The sequence below is a fragment of the Bos javanicus genome, chromosome 19 (assembly GCF_032452875.1).
Source record: "Bos javanicus breed banteng chromosome 19, ARS-OSU_banteng_1.0, whole genome shotgun sequence".
NCBI lineage: Eukaryota > Metazoa > Chordata > Mammalia > Artiodactyla > Bovidae > Bos > Bos javanicus.
Genome location: NC_083886.1, coordinates 594,564 through 612,169, shown reverse-complemented (window position 1 = coordinate 612,169; position 17,606 = coordinate 594,564). Strand labels below are relative to the sequence as shown.

General features: G+C 38.5%; 3 pseudogenes; all 3 read left to right on the top strand.

The window, feature by feature from the left end:
* The first annotated feature begins 3,541 nt into the window (after window positions 1–3,541).
* Window positions 3,542–4,433, top strand: LOC133233022 (olfactory receptor 5W2-like; annotated as a pseudogene).
* Window positions 4,434–4,732: 299 nt separating this feature from the next.
* Window positions 4,733–4,901, top strand: LOC133233186 (U2 spliceosomal RNA; annotated as a pseudogene).
* A 1,251-nt stretch (window positions 4,902–6,152) lies between these two features.
* On the top strand, window positions 6,153–17,606 carry LOC133233021 (olfactory receptor 5W2-like; annotated as a pseudogene).

Genomic DNA, 17,606 nt, shown 5'->3' with positions numbered 1-17,606 from the left:
GGAACCAGAGATCAAATTGCCAACTGCCGGGAGCTGGCGAGAGACATTCCGTTCGTGACAAAGGTCATGAGGAAGGAGGCTCGGCATAGGCAAAGGCGGGATCAAACCTCGGGAGTCTCCCCGGATATTCTCGAGCATTTACCCCCCAAAAAACCAGAGTCTGCCTACTTTATTGCTTTGTGCTCTCACCTCTGACTTTACTGGCGGCTGTCCCCTACCACCATCTCGCTCTCTCTGTCAAAGAGTTAACTTACAGCTCCAATTAATAAAGTTCCTGGGCAATTAGGAGTGTTTAAATCCAAACCCCTCAGATGGCTCTCTAACTCGCCTGACAAGTTTACCCGGACTCCTGCAGCTATGCATACGATTGTTTACAGTCTCCTAGCCTCCAGAGGCATGGGAAGCTTAAGATATTCAAATAGCTTAGAGCCTCTCAGAGAGTTAAAAACTGTCAGAATAAACTAGTAAAGGATTTCATTGATGAGTCAATGTTTGTTGCCAAGTTTTCACATCCCCTAAATTGTATCCTTGAATATGTATTAATTAATAGTTGGTATATAGAAAAAATAAGTAGTGGCCTTGGTGTTAGTAACTTTAGACCCTTAAGGTAATACATTCTTTCCTTTGTTGTAAACCCATTACACATCCACCCTATAGGAATGCAATTTTATCTTTGGCCTATAGGAATGCAATTTTATCTTTGGAAGATGGCGCCAAACCTTAAAATAATTACTCTTAGAGAAAATAAGTCTTTGTTGATAAGTCCTTGTCAAGAGTCAAAAAATGTTAGTAGGCCTTCTGGCCAGAAGATGATGTAAATCACCTAAACCATTTGTATACGATAAATTTGCGGGAAAGAAACCCTGGTTTTTGATAAGAATCAAAGACTGCTGACTTTGCATCCCCTATTATCCTCTATGTGTAACTTAGGGTATAAAAGCCCCTGTTAAAAATAAAGCCATGGGCCTTGTTCACCAACACTTGGTCTCCCCATGTCATTCTTCCCTTTAACTTCCAGCTGAGTCTCCATCTGGAGCACGGAACCCACCACGCTTACTAATTATGCCTGGGCTTCTAAGACCCACTCAAGAAGGTGTCTAGGGTGAGGCACCTTCCGCTATTCGAGAGGGCGCCTGCGGCCTACATAAGTGGTGCAAACTTCTTGTCTTGAAGTTTTATTGGTGTCCCGCGTAAACCAAGCTACTCACCCTCTTTTCTCCACTGAATTTTCCTACTGAGCTATCCTCATTCTATTATTCTTTATATCTCTAATTAGCATATAAATAGTCGCCTAGGCCGTCTCTCCTTTGAATACCCTGGATCAGCTGGGGCTGGTCCCCAGCAGCCAACATCCTCTGGATCATAGAAAAATCAAGAGAGTTCCAGAGAAACATCTATTTCTGCTTTATTGACTATGCCAAAGCCTTTGACTGTGTGGATGACAATCAACTGTGGAAAATTCTGAAAGAGATGGGAATACCAAACCACCTGTTCTGCCTCTTGAGAAATTTGTATGCAGGTCAGGAAGCAACACTTAGAACTGGACATGGAACAATGGACTGGTTCCAAAGAGGAAAAGAAGTTCGTCAAGGCTGTATATTGTCACCCTGCTTATTTAACTTATATGCAGAGTACATCATGAGAAATGCTGGACTGGAAGAAACACAAGTTGGAATCAAGATTGCAGGGAGAAATATCAATATCCTCAGACATGCAGATGACACCACCCTTATGGCAGAAAGTGAAGAGGAACTAAAAAGCGTCTTGATGAAAGTGAAAGTGGAGAGTGAAAAAGTTGGCTTAAAGCTTAACATTCAGAAAACGAAGATCCTGGCATCCGGTAGCATCACTTCATGGGAAATAGGTGGGGAAACAGTGGAAACAGTGTCAGATTTTAGTTTTCTGGGCTCCAAAATCACTACAGATGGTGACTGTAGCCATGAAATTAAAGGACACTTACTCCTTGGAAGGAAATTTATGACCAACCTAGATAGCATATTCAAAAGCAGAGACGTTACTTTGCCAACAAAGGTTCGTCTAGTCAAGGCTATGGTTTTTCCTGTGGTCATGTATGGATGTGAGAGTTGGACTGTGATGAAGGCTGAGTGCTGAAGAATTGATGCTTTTGAACTGTGGTGTTGGAGAAGACTCTTGAGAGTCCCTTGGACTGCAAGGAGATCCAACCAGTCCATTCTGAAGGAGATCAGCCCTGGGATTTCTTTGGAAAGAATGATGCTAAAGCTGAAATTCCAGTACTTTGGCCACTTCGTGTGAAGAGTTGACTCATTGGAAAAGACTCTGATGCTGGGAGGGATTGGGGGCAGGAGGAGAAGGGGACGACAGAGGATGAGATGTCTGGATGGCATCACTGACTCGATGGACGTGAGTCTGAGTGAACTCCAGGAGTTGGTGATGGACAGGGAGGCCTGGCGTGCTGCAATTCATGGGGTTACAAAGAGCTGGACACGACTGAGCGATTGATCTGATCTGGACATGGTAAAATAAAATGCTATTTGTTTATTGTTCAGCTACCTAAGACCAGCTCATCTCAGTTCAGTTTTGAGGTCCTGATTTAAAAAACATAGGACAAAAACATTCCCATTTGGGGGGAAATCAATTTGTAAATAAAATATTTTATACCTGCTTACTCAGTTAAATATACTCTGTAATTTAATGTTCAGTAAAAATATTTTCTTCTCAGAACTGGCAGATTCTGTACTTGTTAATATCCATAATATAACTATTAAATTAATTTATTTTGATTCTGGTTTATAGGAAAGATATTACTCCTTTTATCATCAGAGTAGTATATAGGTGAATTTAAAGGGGGGGTTGGTGTTGCTGTTTTGCTTTATTTAAAATATAATCTAGGAGCAAACTTAAAAATTAAAATGTGCATATTCATCTTCATGTGAAGCCCCATAGCTACTAAGTTCAAAAGAAAAATAAATTCCTTACCAACGTACTAGTCTCATATACATCAGAGACATGTGATCTGCATGCAAATACATAACAGACACGTAATGTAGACATACTAGACAGAAACCTATATATCTCAGAGGCATTTATTGTCCCTAAATAGGGACAATAGGCAAATATTTCCCCTATTTCCACTTTTATAATATAAAAAATCCATTAAAATCCAAAGAGAGGCTACAGTGGGTGTTAGATTCTGTGGTTTTCACTTCCTTTTAGCATTTTTCTTTGTTCAAGAAACTCCTCTTTTGGCAGAAGAAACTCTATAAATTGGTAATTAGTCATGTGGCAAAGCAGTGATATATTTTTAGAGAAAAATTTCAAAGTTACTTATTTCATGTCTCACTAAATACTAAAGATCAGGATCGATAACATAATTATTTTCATTGTTATTAGTGTATGTATACTAATAGATTGTAAAACTAATACATAAATATTTTAAATTATGTTTTATGTCCAACATGATAATGAAAATATATTTTTGTATTCAAGGAATTTTTTCAGCATAGTAAATGGTTATTCATATACTTTCAGCCTGGTTTCTCAGACACGACTGAAGTGACTTAGCAGCAGCAGCAGCACAGATAAATCTGAAGTTAAGATGATCTTATTTGTCATGTTTGTTATTGTCTATCTCATTAACCTGGCAAATCTTGGAATGAATATTTTAATCAGGATGGATCCCCAGCTGCAAACACCTGTGTACTTTTTCCTCAGCCACCTCTCCTTCTGTGACCTCTGCTATTCCAGAGGCATTGACCCCAAGATGTTGTTGAACCTTTTAGCCAAAAAGAGATCAATCTCCTTCTATAGCTGTGCTCTGCAATTTTTGGTCTTCTCTAACTTTATAGATTCTGAGTCTTTGTTGCTGGCAGTGATGGCCTATGACCAGTACAAGGCCATCGGTGGCTCCTTGCTCTATGCAGTCAGCATGTCTAGCAGGGTGTGCTCCCTGCACATGGCTGGGGTTTACCTGGTGGGAATGGCAGATGGTTTGATACACATGACATTAGCATTCTGCTTATGTTTCTGTGGGTCAAATGAGATTAACCATTTTTTCCTATGATTTACCTCCACTTCTCTCCCTTTCCTGCTGTGATACATTGGTCAGTGAGTTGGCATTATTCACTTATTTTTTTTTTTTGTCTGTGTTTAACTGACCTCCATTTCAGGAGTCCTTGTCTCATAATTGTTATATCATTCTAGCAGTCTTGAAGATCCACTCTGCTGAAGGAAGGTTCAAAGTTTTCTCCATATGCACCTCCCACCTAACTGCTGTGGCAATTTTCCAGGAAACTGTATTTTTCTTGTATTTCAGGCTGAGTTCATCCTACTGTCTAGATGAAGACAAAATGTCCTCGTTGTTTTACACCCTAGTGATTCCCATGTTAAACCCTCTGATTTAGAGCCTAAGGAACAAGGATGTGAAACAGGCCCTGCAAAAACTGAAACTTTAAATATGATTTTAAAGGTTTATATTTCACACACTCATAGTCACAAGTACACACATATTGTGTTTTTTGCTTTTATAAATGTATACTTCATGGTATAAGAGACACAAAGCTGTCTTAAATAGTTCAAATGATAATTTTTGTTATAAAGTCTAAATTTTAGAAATATTTTAGTTCTGAAATACAACATACTTATATTCATGTATCAAGAATTTACATATGGCACTTTCTCTTTCTGGAAAAATTTCCTGTTTTCTAATTTTGTCAAATGTTGCTGGTTTATTCTTACATTTAAATAATGTTTCATCGCTTCTCGGCCTTTTGGCTAAGATCAAGTGTAGTATCTGTTCTTATCAGTTTAATATCTGATACGTCTTCTATCCGAGGACACGAAAAAAAAAAATAATAATGTTTCAGATTTTTATTGTCCTCGTGTTTCACTTGGCGGCAGTAGCGAGGTCCCAGAGCCTCTCCTGGAACCGGGCATGGGGGCGGAAGCCCGTGGTGAAGACCCAAGGCATGGTGGTTACTAATAGACTTCCCACAGTACTTCTTCATTCCATGTGGACTCCTTCAAGGACAGTGGAGTGCCGGGGACCAGCCCCGGCTGATCCAGGGTATTCGAAGGAGATACGGCGTAGGCGAAGATCAGGAAACAACTGCTTAATTAAATGTTAATTAAGGATGTAAAGAGTAATAGAATGAGGATAGCTCAGTGAGGAAATTCAGTGTAGAAAAGAGGCTGAATAATTCAGCCAGAAGGTAAGAGAAAGAACGACATGGGGAGACCAAGTTTCGGTGAACAAGGCCCGCACTTTATTTTCCATAGTAGTTTTTATACCTTAAGTTATGCATAGAGGATAATGGGGGAAGGGGTAGAGTCAGGCAGCAAGCCAGGCTTTCTTCCTGCAAACTTATCATATGCAAAAGCTTAGGTGATTTGCATCATCTTCTGGCCTGGAGGCCTGTTAACATTTTAAGACCCTTTCTTCAGAAAACTTATTTTTCTCTAAAGGTGATAAGTCAAGCGCCACCCTCCAAAAGCATTAGATAAAGTTGCATTCCTACAGAGCAAAGGTGTGGTGGGCTATAACAAGAAAAATAATTAACTCAAGGGTCCCAGGTTACAAACATTAAAGCTACTACTTACACCAATTATATTAACCAATACACTGCCAGGGACACAGCAGGTAAGGGATATGGAAACTTAGCAGCAAACATTGGCCCAACAAGTGAAAATCCCTTTACCGATACAATTTCTAATCAATCTTTTAACTACTCAAAAGAATCTGTGTTTAGACAGTTTAGAACATCTCCTGCCTCTCACAGTTGGGAGGCTCTGAACAATCACATGAGGCTGGAAAAACCTATTCAGGCAGGCTAGAGGATTTCCAAAGGAGTTTGTAGGTTAAACACTGTCACACCCAGGAATTATTAACTGGAGCTGTAAGCTAACTCTTTTTTCAGAGGGAGGTAGTGGGGGGCAGCCCCCCGTAAAGTCAGAGGTGTAGGTGAAAGCAGAAAGTAGGCAGACTCTGGTTTTGAGGGTAGATGGGGGACTCCTGAGGCTCGATCCCACCTTTGCGTATGCCGAGCCTCCTTCCTCATGACCTTTGTCATGGGCGGAGTTCCTCACGCTGGCTACCAGCAGTGATAGAATTCCAGTTGAGCTATTCCAGATCCTGAAAGATGATGCTGTGGAAAGTGCTGCACTCAATATGCAATATGCCGGCTTCCGGCAGTGGAGCATCACAGCTTCCCTTGAACTTCGCCTGGAATATTACTGAGATGTTCATTGATTTGGACAAACTTGATGGACTTAAAGCAGACGAATATATAGGTGAACAATAAAGAAAGCTGAGCGCAGAAGAATGGATGCTTTTGAACTGTGGTGTTGGAGAAGACTCTTGAGAGTCCATTGGACTGCAAGGAAATCCAACCAGTCCATCCTAAAGGAAATCCGTTCTGGGTGTTCATCAGAAGGACTGATGTTGAAGCTGAAACTCCAGTTTTTGGAGAGCTGACTCATTTGAAAAGGCCCTGATGTTGGGAAAGATTGAAGACAGGAGGAGAAGGGGACGACAGCAGATGAGATGATTAGATGGCACCAGTGACCTAATGGTCACGAGTTTGGGTAAACTCTGGGAGTTGGTGATGGACAGGGAGGCCTGGCGTGCTGCGGTTCAATGGGGAGGGCAAAGAGTTGGACACGACCGAGTGACTGAACTGAACTGAACAGAAAAACAAATGCTGTTCAAGGACACTGAAAGAACCCTGATGTTGAAAATCAGATCTGTATTGTGAGCAATGCTTAGAAATCCATGAGTTGACACATAGTATTATGCCTATCATCCTTGTAGTTCCCTCAGTGAAATATGTTGCGAAATTCTCTTCCTTCGTGGTATAGATTCATGAAGAAGCTAAATAGCATGAATCCTTTACGTTGACAACTGTGAATTTAAATCTCCTGTGAATCCTATGTGACAACCACACATACCAACATGATTTATTAGTATTATATCAATATTTTTAGTCCCATTGTATTTCAGCTAAAAATGTCACTATAAAATGGTACATGAAGTCAAGACACAAAATCAGGGCAAATACAAAATATTCCATCCTTTGAGAAAGGGAGCAAAAAAATAATGTGCTTTGCCTATTGCATTTTTATGTATTAGATCCTTAAGTATTTTATTCACCACACCCAACTGAATGGTTCACAAATGTTTCAGAGAGGAAAGGATTATTTCTCTTTAACAATGAGGAGTTCAACTGCTCTCAAAGCAAATACCAGATGGTAATCACCATGAAGGACGAAGTTGATTATTCATATTTATATTACTCATTCGTTAGCTTGCCAAAGGTTCTAGATCTGTTACCACATTTTTTTTTTTTAAATAATATCCGCATGTGAAAGTGAAAGTGGCTCAGTGGTGCCTGACTCTTTGTGACCCCATGGACTATACAGTCCATGGCATTCTCTGGGCCAGAGTACTGGAGTGGGTAGCCTGTCCCTTCTCCAGGGAATCTTCTGGACCCAGGAATGAAACCAGAGTCTCCTGCATTCAGAAAAATCATGTCCTTTGAATTTCCATTTTACTGTATAGGATCACGGCAATGTGATTACATAAAATTGTTTAGTTTCCTTTAAAAATAAATAAATAAATAAATAGTATTTCAGCTACATTAAGAATCATTGTAGTTCCAGAGAAATCTTTGAGTTTCTTTATGTTTTATGGTATACACTGTACTTTCTATACTAATGAATATAAGCTAATGCTAATAAGAAGCATTAATTGATTAAACAGCTATATAGCTTATAAGAAATCTCAAATTCATTATGAAATAAAAAATGAGGATTTTAAATCCAAAATAAAATCTGAAACCAGTGTATCCTTAGATAGATATATTCAGTCTTAGATCTAGTAATTATTCTACTTGGGAGATAAAATGATATTGGGCAGAAGATGTGACAATTAGATGTGTCTTGAGAGGGACAAGACTGTCTTTTAGAATTCAAGAAGTTTTGTTTATAACATATGGAAGAACCATAAATTCATTATGCTGACTAAAATAGATAAAGATAAGTACTGTATAGCTTCACATATATGTTGAATCTTAATATTTCAAATTCATAGAATTAGAGAGTAGACTGGTGGTTTTTTCCAGAGTCTCGAAAGTGGGCGAAATGAGTAATAATGGCCAAGCTTTCTATTATTCAGTGAATAACTTCTGGGGATCTAATGTATATGATGACTCTAGGTAATAATTCTACATTATAAACTTGAAATTTGCCAGGAGACTAGATCTTAATGGTCCTTATGACACACACATTCTAAATACTAACTGTATGAATTAATGAATCCTTTACTAAGCATACTGTGGTGACCATTTCACAATATATTCATATATCATATCTACATTTTGAATACCTTATATGTGCTAATTGTCAATTTTAACTGAATAAAGCTTGAAGAAAAGGAAGGAAAGACAGTTATAAGGACCAATGGACAGGACATTAGTATTGTACATCATCATGCTGTCATTGTGGTTGTTGTTCAGTCACTCAGTTGTGTCTCTTTTCAACCTCATGGTCTGTAGCACACCAGGCCTCCCTGTCTCTCACCATCTCCCAGAATTTTCACAAGTTAACATCATTGCATTGGCGATGCCATCCAGCCATCACCAATCTCTGATGCCATCCAGCCATCATCAACCTCTGTTACTCTCTTTTCCTTCTGCTCTCAATCTTTACCAGCATCAGGAACTTTCCAAATGAGTCATCTGTTCTCATCAGGTGACCAAAATATTGGAGTTTCAACTTCAGCCTCAGTCCTTCTAGTGAATATTCAGGATTAATTTCACTTAAGATTGACAGGTTTGGTCTCCTTGCTGTCCAAGGGACTTTCGGGAGTCTTCTCCAGCATCACAGTTCCAGGGCTTCAATTCTTTGTCACTCTGCTGTCTTTACAGTCCAGCTCCCACAACCATATGTGACCACTGTGAAGACCATATCCTTGACTATATGGACCTTTATTGGCAGAGTAATGTCTCTGCTTTTCAACACACTATGTTTGTCAATGCTTTCCTGCTAAGAAGCAATTGTCTTCTGATATCATGGCTGCAGTTATAATCCACAGTGATTTTGGAGCCCCAAAAGAGGAAATCTGTCACTGCTTCCACATTTTACCATTCTACTTGCCATGCAGTAACGGGGCTGGATGCCATCACCTTAGTATTTTTTAATATTTATGAACTATGAATTTCATCACTTCCTCCATGATAATTTCCTTTCCTTGTTTCCTCTTTTAATCCCTGTTTTGATGTCTGTCTTTTTGTGATGAACAGTCATCTACTTAAAGTGTTATTTCTTTTCATCCTATTTGTGAGCATTCTTTTCTGAAGGACTGAGCATTCCATACTGTTATCCAAAACACTCCATGTTGTCTGGGTCACAAAAGGAAAATAAACAAACACATAAAAAATTAAAATACTAAACATTTTTGAGTGTTATTTTTATCTCAGTAAAAAATTAGCAGAGGGATAGTATAAATATACATGTATATTGCAGTATATGCATTGTATACACAACAGATTTAGGGGAAGGTTCGTCACATGGTGCAGATACTAAAATAATGGCTCTATGAAGACATGCATATTAATTATACTTGGCAGTACAGTGGCCAAGAGTCTACCTGCTAACGCAAGAGATTCAAGTTCAATCCCTGGGTTGGAAGATCCCCTGGAGGAGGAAATGGCAACCCAATCCAGTATTCTTACCTGGAAAATTCCCTGGACAGAGGATTCTGGCAGACTACAGTTCATGGGTTGTAAAGAGGAGGACATGACTGAATATGTATGTGTGTATGTATGTATATATATATATATATATATATATATATATATATATATATGTAAGAAGAGCTATAAGTTCTTGATATTTGACTATTTTGTTTTTGTTTCTTGAAGGCTAGAGGTGAATCCATTTATTGAGAAAATGTGGATATGGTCATATATTTGAAAAACCTTACAAGACTGAAAGACATTCTTAATTTCCTATTAAAATTATAAAGCTAAAAGCCACTGAAGCTTCAGGTTTTCAAACTGCCCTATGAAATTTCCTTATGTGAAGATATTTTAGATAGAAGTAAACTCTAAGAAATGCCTCTGTTACTCAGGGAGGCCTTTGTTAGACATTATGGCATTTTAGGAAAAGAGCTCATGGTGGATCAAAACTTACAGAAAATTATTTTCTTTGACAAAAGTTTGACAAGTCTATCTCTAACGTATTTTATCAATTTACACAAACTCTTTTGGAATTGCTGCTCATGAGTAGAAATACAGTAGAAAAACTTTGTCCTAAGTATATGAAATTCTAAGCAAAATAGAGTGTCAATAGATTGTGATGAATTACTGAGTTTCATCTATATGATATAAGTTTATTATAGTATCTAAGGACAAATTTTATCTAAAATCGGGCCATTTTTATTAGATCTACTTGTGTGATGTAAAAAAGAAAAACATTAAACCCATTAAATGGAAAGTCAACAGTGAAATTGACTGACTGATTTTGCCTCTTCCGGAATTTGCAAGGTTGAATAACATTATAGGAATTATTATTATTATTATTTAGGAATCAATAACTAAACTAAAAAAAAGTGAAAGAATGTATAATAACTTTTATTTTGGGATTTTGCAAAATAAGAAATCTGCACTAATAAGACTTCTATGTGAACCTGTTATTCGAGCCTCAGCTTCAGCACCAGTCCTTCCAATTAATATTCAGGGTTGATTTCCTTAGGACTGATTGGTTCTAGTTGAATAAAATGCACCTCAAGCGATTTTTGAAGCCCAGAAGATCAAGGAGTACCTAAGGGAAAATTAATTTGCATAGAAATAATTAAACTTAAAAGTTTTTGCACAACGAAGGAAACTATAAGCAAGGTGAAAAGACAGCCTTCAGAATGGGAGAAAATAATAGCAAACGAAAAAACTGACAAAGAATTAATCTCAAAAATATACAAGCAGCTCCTGAAGCTCAATTCCAGAAAAATAAGCGACCCAATCAAAAAAATGGGCCAAAGAACTAAACAGACATTTCTCCAAAGAAGATGTACAAATGGCTAACAAAACATGAAAAGATGCTCAACATCACTCATTATCAGAGAAATGCAAATCAAAAGCACAATGAGGAACCATCTCATTCCAGGTCAAAATGGCTGCTATCAAAAAGTCTAAAAACAATGCTGGAGAGGGTGCAGAGAAAAAGGAGCCCTCTTACACAGTTAGTGGGAATGCAAACTAGTACAGCCATTATGGAGAACAGTATGGAGATTCCTTAAAAAACCGGAAATAGAACTGTCACACGACCCAGCAATCCCACTGCTGGGCATACACACGGAGGAAAGGAGAACTGAAAGAGACAGGTGTTCTCTTTCAATGATGACCCCAGTAGTCATTGCAGCACTGTTTACAATAGCCAGGACATAGAAGCAACTTAGATGTCCATCTGCAGACGAATGGATAAGAAAGTGGTGGTACATATACACAGTGGAATATTACTCAGCTATTAAAAAGAATTCTAATGAGGTTCTAATGAGGTGGATGAAACTGGAGCCTATTATACAGAGCGACATAAGTCAAAAAGAAAAACACCAATACAGTATATTAATGCATATGTATATAGAAATATGTATATATATATATATATAATTTAGAAATATGGTAACGATGACCCTATATGTGAGACAGCAAAAGAGACACAGATGTAAAGAACAGACTGTTGGACTCTTTGGGAGAACAGAGGATGGGGTGATTTGAGAGAATAGCATTGAAACATGTATATTAACATATGTGAAATAGATTGCCAGTGCACGTTCGATGCATGAAGCAGGTTGCTCAGGGTTGGTGCACTGGGATGACCCTGAGAAGTGGGATGGGGAGGGAGGTGGGTGGGAGGGTCAGGATGGGGTACACATGTACACCCATGGGTGATTCATGTCAATGTATGGCAAAAAACACCACAATATTGTAAAGTAATTAGCCTCCAATTAAAATAAAAAGAAAAAAAATAATAAGAACTAGAATTGCATGATCAAGGGCAATTCTACATATAACAAATATGTGCCAGAGAGGTAAATAATGGTGCTGACATTCTTTTGTGAAAAAAAAAAAAAAAAAAAAAGCATCCACTTTTTTTGTTTGTTTGTTTTTAACCAGTCAAAAATTATTAGCAATTAGTTATGTGGCTTGAGGTTTTCTCAACAATATTTCCACATTAATATATTTAATATTTAATATTGGGTTGATATCACCAAGAATTGCAATGACATTAAAAGGGTATCAACAATTGTTCCTATGAATCATTTTTCCCAAATTAAAAATATACTAATGATATGAAATTTAGCTTGATGAATTTCTTAGGTGTATAGAAAAAAAAAAAGACAAGAAAAAGCAGGAAACAAACAACCAAAAAAATAAATAGAAATGTAACCCAAACAAATAAGAATATAATCTGTGTTCATGTTAAATACTAATGAAAATTCAGATAAAAAAGAAAATTAGGCATGATCCGTATTTTTAATTTTAACCCATTGTTACTTTATTGTCATGTCCCTAATAAGTAAATATGCTGAGCAAAGAGCTATACATGACCTTTCTATTTATATATCTTCTTGGTGAGAGTATATATTCAATCCTTTGTGCAGATTTTATTAATTTGAATTTTATTATTGATGATAGATTTTCATAAAGTTTGGATACAAGTTCTTTGTCAGATATATAGATGCATGGATTTCAAACATTTTCCTCACTTTGGGGATAGATATAGATATTGTTATTGTTGTTCAGGTGTTAAGTCTCATTGGACTCTTTGTGACCCCAAGAGCTGTAGCACGCCAGGCTCTCCTATCCTCCATTATCTTCCTGAGTTTGCTCAAACTCATGTCCAATGAGTCAGTGATGCCATCCAACAGTCTCATATACTGTCACCCCCTTCTCCTCCTACCCTCAATCTTTCCCAGCATCAACGTCTTTTCCAGTGAGTTGGCTCTTCACAGCAGATGGCCAAAGAATTGGAGATTCAGCATCAACATCAGTCTTTCCAGAGAATATCCAGGGTTGCTTTTTTTTCAGGATTGACTGGTTTGATCCTTTTGCTATCGAAGGGACTCTCAAGAGTCTTCTCCAGAACCACAATTTGAAAGCATCTATTTTTCAGCCCTCAGCCTTCTTTATGGTCCTACTCTCTTTATGGTCCTAACCTTACATAACTACTGGGAAAAGATTTAGCCATTTGGATCTTTGTCAGCAAAGTGATACCTCTGCTTTTTAATACACTCTCTAGGTTTGTCATAGCTTTCCATCCAATGAGCTGCTGCTGCTAAGTCACTTCAGTCGTGTCCAACTCTGTGCGACCCCATGGACTGCAGCCTACCAGGCCTCTCCGTCCCTGGAATTCTCCAGGCAAGAACACTGGAGTGGTTTGCCATTTCCTTCTCCAATGCATGAAACTGAAAAGTGACAAGTGCCTTTTAATTTCAATGTCCATAGTGATGTTGGAGACCAAGAAAATATCTATCACTACTTCCACTTTTCCCCCATCTATTTGCTATGAAGTAATGGGACTAGATGTTGTAATCTTTGTGTTTTGAATGTTGCATTTAAGCCAGCAGTTTCACTCTATTCTTTCACCTTCAGTGAAAGAGACTGAAAGAGTCTCTTTCACTCTTTCACTAAAGAGACTCTTTACTTCCTCTCCATTTCTGCCATTAGGGTGATATCATCTGCATATCTGAGGTTGTTGATATTTCTTAAGGAAATCTTGATTCCAGCTTGGGATTCATCCAATCTGGAATTTTCCACGATGTACTCTGCATATACAAATTAAGTAAACATGGTGGCAATGTACAACTTTTATGTAAGTACGATTCTGACTGATGTTTCTTGACTGCTTACAGATTTATGAGGAGGCAGGTAATGTGGTCTGGTATTTGCAGCTCTTTAAGAATTTTCCACAGCTCATTGTGATCCATGCCGTCAAAGGCTTTTTCATAGTCAATGAAGCAGAAGTAGATATTTTTCGGAATTTTCTTGATTTTTCTATGATCCAACTAATATTAGCAATTTGATCTCTGGTTCCTCAGTCAGTTGAGTTCAGTCATGTCCGACTCTTTGCTACCCCGTGAATTGCAACATGTCAGGTATCCCTGTATCATCAACTTACGGAGTACACACAAAATCATGTCCATCGCATCAGTGATGCCATCCAGCCATCTCATCCTCTGCCATCCCCTTCTCCTCCTACCCCCAATCCCTCCCAGCATCAGAGTCTTTTCCAATGAGTCAATTTACCTCATGAGGCGGCCAAAGTACTGGAGTTTCAGCTTTAGCATCATTCCTTCCAAAGAACATACAGGACTGACCTCCTTTAGAATAGACTGGTTGGATGTCCTTGCAGTTCAAGGGACTCTCAAGAGTCTTCTCCAACACCATAGTTCAAAAGCATCAATTCTTCAGCGCTCAGCTTTCTTCACAGTCCAACTCTCACATCCATACATGACTACTGGAAAAAACAGCCTTGACTAGACGGACCTTTGTTGGCAAAGTAATGTCTCCGATTTTGAATATGCTATCTAGTTTGCTCATAACTTTCCTTCCAAGGAGTAAGCATCTTTTAATTTCATGGCTGCAGTCACCATCTGCAGTGATTTTGGAGCCCCCAAAAATAAAGGCTGACACTGTTTCCCCATCTATTTCCCATGAAGTGATGCGACCGGATGCCATGATCTTCGTTTTCTGAATGTTGAGCTTTAAGCCAACTTTTTCACTCTTCACTTTCACTTTCATCAAGAGGCTTTTGAGTTCCTCTTCACTTTCTGCCATAAGGGTGGTGTCATCTGCATATCTGAGGTTATTGATATTTCTCCCAGCAATCTTGATTCCAGCTTGTGTTTCTTCCAGTCCAGCGTTTCTCATGATCTACTCTTCATAGAAGTTAAATAAACAGGGTGGCAATATACAGCCTTGACATACTCCTTTTCCTATTTGGAACCAGTCTGTCATTCCATGTCCAGTTCTAACTGTTGCTTCCTGACCTGTATACAGCTTTCTCAAGAGGCAGGTCAGAATACCAGAGCACTGGTATTCCCATCTCTTGAAGAATTTTCCACGGTTAATTGTGATCCACACAGTCCAAGACTTTGGCATAGTCAATAAAGCAGAAATAGATGTTTTTCTGGAACTCTCTTGCTTTTTCCTTGATCCAGTGCATGTTGGCAATTTGATCTCTGGTTCCTCTGCCTTTTCTAAAACCAGCTTGAACATCAGGAAGTTCATGCTTCACATATTGCTGAAGCCTGGCTTGGAGAATTTTGAGCATTACTTTACTAGCGTGTGAGATGAGTGCAATTGTGTTGTAATTTGAGCATTCTTTGGCATTGCCTTTCTTTGGGATTGGAATGAAAACTGCCCTTTTCCAGTCCTGTGGCCACTGCTGAGTTTTCCAAATTTGCTGGCATATTGAGTGCAGCACTTTCACAGCATCATCTTTCAGGATTTGAAATAGCTCAACTGGAATTCCATCACCTCCACTAGCTTTGTTCATTGTTCTGCCCTTTCTAAATGGAGCTTGTATATCTGGGATTTCTCAATTCATGTCTGTTGGATTTTGAGCATTTCCTTTCAAGCATGTGTAATGAGCACAATTGCATGGTAGTCTGTGCATTCTTTGCCATTGCCCTTCTTTTAGGTTGGAATGAAATCTGATCTTTTCCAGTCTTGTGACCACTTGCGAGTTTTCCAAGTTTCCTGGCATATTGAGTGAAGCATTTTAACAGCATCATTTTAAGATTTCAAATAACTCAGCTGGAATTCCATCAACCCCATTAGCTTTGTTCATAGTAGTACTGTCAAGGCCCACTTGACTTCACACTCTAGGATATCTGGCTGTAAATTTTTTACCACACCACCATGGTTATCCAGGTCATTAAGAGTTTTTGGTACAATTGAGGTATATCTGTAGACAATTATTCAAAGCTGATATATTGCTGTTTTTTTATGTAATTTTCTCAGGTGGCTCAGTGGTAAAAAAATCTGCCAGCCAATGCAGGAGATGGAACCCAACACAGGTTCCATCCCTGAGTTGGGAAGATCAACTGGAGGAGGAAATGGCAACCTAAGTTCAGTATTCTTACTGGGAAAATTCCATGGACAGAGGAGCCTGGGTGGTTACAGTCCAGGGGGTTGCAAAGAGTTGGACATTATTGAGCAACTGAGCACAGCACATTATTTTCTACCCTGTAGTCATAAATGCTTAAGGAAAACATTTAGAAAGTACTACCTTTACAAATACTTGTGCCATGAAGTTTATAAAATACAAAATAATTATTGCTCTAATTTATGAGGCCTTAAATTTAGCAGAGATTCTTACAAGAGCAAAGTAACATAGATCATTTAAAAAGTGCTTGGTTTGGAGAATGTGAGTGAGACATAAAATCAATGAAATATCCTTTCGTATGTGGTTGGAAGATAGGACTAAGATAATGTTTAGTGATGATGGCTGCCTTGAAAGATTGCATTGGCAAGAATAACATAGCATCATTTTTCATGACAGATAAAGAGCAGAAACAACCCAACATTTATCCAATAGAAAAATGAGTCAATAAAGTGTGTAGTATCCACAAAATGAAATATTATTGTGCCCTTCAATGAGACAGAATTCTGATTCTGACACATACACAACATGGATGAGCCTTGATAATACTTCACTGAAGAAAAGAAACCTGAGAAAAGAAAAAAACACAGCACATATTGCATGATTCTCTTTAAATGCAAGACAAAGAATAAGAAACTGCTCAGAGTCAGAATAAAAATTAGTGGTTGCTTCCTGGGGTCAGCAGGGACAGGGAATGAGAGCTAATAGGTGTGGGCTTCTTACTGAACTGATGAAAATGTTCTGGAGGTAGATAGATCTCCAGCTGCACACACCCACGTACTTTTTCCACAGCTACCTCTTTCTGTGACCTCTGCTATTCCACAGCCATTGGGCCCAAGATGCTGGTGGACCTATTTGCCAAGAAAAAATCTCTCTTTCTGTGGCTGTACTCTGCAATTCTTGGTCTTCTGTATCTTTGAAGATTCTGAGTGTCTTGCTGGCAGTTACGGCCTATGATCAATACAAGGCCATCAACAATCCCTTGCTCTATGCAGTTAGCATGTCCAGCGGGATGTGCTCCCTGCTCATGGCCGGGGTTTACCTGGTGGGAATGGTAGATGCTTTGATTCACACAACATTAGTATTCCACTTATATTCCTGTGGGTCAAATGTGATTAACAATTTTTTCTGTGATTTACCTCCACTTTTCCTCCTTTCCTGCTCTTATATCCAGGTCAGTGAGTTGCTGTTGTTTATTGTTTTCGGTTTCATTGAACTGAGTACAATTTCAGGAGTCTTACTGTTATATCATCCTTTCAGTCTTGAAAATCCACTCTGCCTTGGGGAGGTTCAAAGCTTTCTCCACCTGTACTTTCTACCTAAATGTGGTGGACATTTTCCAGGGAACTCTACTCTTTATGAATTTCCAACCAACTTCTTCCTACTCTCCAGATCAAGACAAAATGACCTCATTGTTTTACACCTTTGTTATTCCCATGTTAAACCCTCTGATTTATAGTTTGTGA